Source organism: Lolium perenne, chromosome 1 (genome assembly GCF_019359855.2).
Source record: "Lolium perenne isolate Kyuss_39 chromosome 1, Kyuss_2.0, whole genome shotgun sequence".
NCBI classification, from domain to species: Eukaryota; Viridiplantae; Streptophyta; class Magnoliopsida; order Poales; family Poaceae; genus Lolium; species Lolium perenne.
Window position 1 is genome coordinate 243,762,321 of NC_067244.2, and position 2,259 is coordinate 243,764,579.

General features: G+C 52.9%; 1 long non-coding RNA gene across 1 annotated transcript; it reads left to right on the forward strand.

Annotated features, from left to right (window-relative positions):
• Window positions 1-1,456: 1,456 nt before the first annotated feature.
• LOC139835357 (uncharacterized) lies at window positions 1,457-1,994 on the forward strand. The gene is made up of 3 exons (XR_011751162.1): window positions 1,457-1,500; window positions 1,710-1,845; window positions 1,917-1,994. It is a non-coding gene; the product is annotated as an uncharacterized lncRNA (long non-coding RNA).
• The last annotated feature ends 265 nt before the right edge of the window (window positions 1,995-2,259 follow it).

The window sequence follows — 2,259 nt, forward strand, 5'->3', positions numbered from 1 at the left end:
ATGACGTTTATGCTCCGCCCTAGCCGCATGTATCCTCCCCACGACTAGCACGAATCCGTCCGGTACTGGAACGCCGGATGGTTCTATGAGAAGAACGCTTCAGTTCCGGATGTCCATGAAGGCCTGCCCCAGTTCATCAACGAGCCTCCGGAAGAGCTCGCAAGCTGGAGCTTCGTTCCCTCGCTCGCCCAAACCCCTATCCTGGAGAAGGCAGCGCGGAGAATCTCCTGGCTAGTCCACGACGGACTGACCGGAGCCCAGCTCACCCTTAGCTGGTTCTCCCGGAGAATCTAGCCTCTACGCTACAACGCGCGCCTGATGTGCGCTTATACCGGGGCGGACGATCTTCTCCGGGTTACCCGCCACGATCTTCCAGCCGACTCCCTGAAGAGAAGGTTCAAGACGCTGGTGAAGATTCCGAGGGGCCAACAGGTCCCGGAACTGATCAAGGACATCTACACAAACAACCAATGTCCTCCGGTAAGCTTTGTTCTTTTCGTTGCTTCAAACTTCGCAAGTCTTTGGATGTTAACTCTAACTTTTATTCATTTTTCTTCCAGCTCAACACTTTGGCGGAGGAAAACTTCCGCACCATTCTTCGTGTCCCTGTCAGCGGCGACGCGGCGGAGGAGGCTCCGGAAGACGATGAGGAGGAAGAGGAATAGGCACCCCGCAAGGCGGCCCCTCGACCTACGAAGCGTCCCCGCGCCAAGGCTTCCGGCACTGAAGCCGGAACTAGCGGCGAGGCCTCCGCCAAGAAGCCCAAGACCACAAAACCACCTCCGCTAGACTCGAGGAAAGCGGAGCGTGCGCGCCTAAGGATGCTTTCAACAGCTGGCCAGCGCACGCGCCCCATCATCCCCGGCGCCCCGTAAGTTTCCGAACACGATGCAATTTATCTTGGCGAAATTATCTCTTGTCTAATCCCTTTCACTTGTTTGCAGGAATCCGAGCACCACTGCCACGCGGACCACCGGCCAAGAAACTATCACCAAATATATGAAAAAGTCTCCGGCAGTTGGTCCTTCTACTCCAGTTCCACCAAGTACCTCCCACCCAACTCCTCAACCGTCTCCCCCTCAGGCTGATCCATCTCCCCCACCTGCCGCAAACACTCCACCGGAAATAATTCCGGTTAGCAGCGAGAATGTGGGCGGAGAAGATCCTAAGGCCAAAGGCCCTGCCCAAGAAGACGCGGAAGTACAAGGCCAAGGAGAGGCTGAAGTCACTTCATCTGAGAAGGCTGGAGACGGCGCTGGCGACATGGTCGTTTTTCCGAAGAACTTTGGAGATCCGGCTGACACCACTTCCACCCCCAAGGCGTATGCTACCAAGTTTTTCAACAAGCTATCCGAGGCGGAGAAGTGGGAGCTTGAGCAAGACTTGCTCAACGCCATGCTGAACAACGCCTGGGGGAAGCCTGACTCCAGGACATCGGAAATCCAAGACTTCAAGAAGAACGTCGGCCAGTTCTTTGACCAGCTCATCTGCAAGCAAAAGGTACTCCCCAGTAGCACCCAAGCATGTAGGCGGAAACTCAAAAAATAGTTAGCGCTTAGATGCTTAGAGAAAGATTACTTCCGGGAAGGTTGTTAAATTGGATCAGTAGCCCCCAAGCATTATGGCGGAAAAATTCCGGCAATAATACTTTGGAGAAAACCACTTTTTACAGGCGGAATTTTTACTCCTGCTCTGTCTATGTTTTACAGGAACAGCAGGCACTGCACTATGAGCTGCACAAGAACATTGCGCTTCAGCGCCGCGTTACTCTGAATCAGGCGGAAAATATCCGGACTCTGAAGGATGAGAATGCGGAACTGACCAAGCAACTGGCGGACGCCCAAGGTTGGTTTCCGCCTTCTTCGTCATTAGTCATATTCCGACTTTGAACTTGCTGTTAACTTATGTTATTATAGGCGCATCCTCTTCCCTTGCTACAGCCTCATCTGAACTTGAGAACCTGCGCTCCTCGTACCAAGATTTGGAAACGAAACTAAAGGAGGCGGAACTAAAGAGGGAGCAGGCAGAGAAGCAGCTGGCGGAGAAAAACTCCGAGCACATAAGGGAAAAGGGCGAAATGATTCTGAAGAAAAATGCTGACAGCGAGACCATCAAGAGGCAGCAAAAAGAGCTCAATGGACTCCGGAAATATATGGAGACCGCGGAGCATCACTGGGATTTGCTCAATGAGAACATCTTGGGTACGATACCGGAACCTTGTCCAGATGTTTGCTCCGACTTTTTACTTTGCGCTCAAAT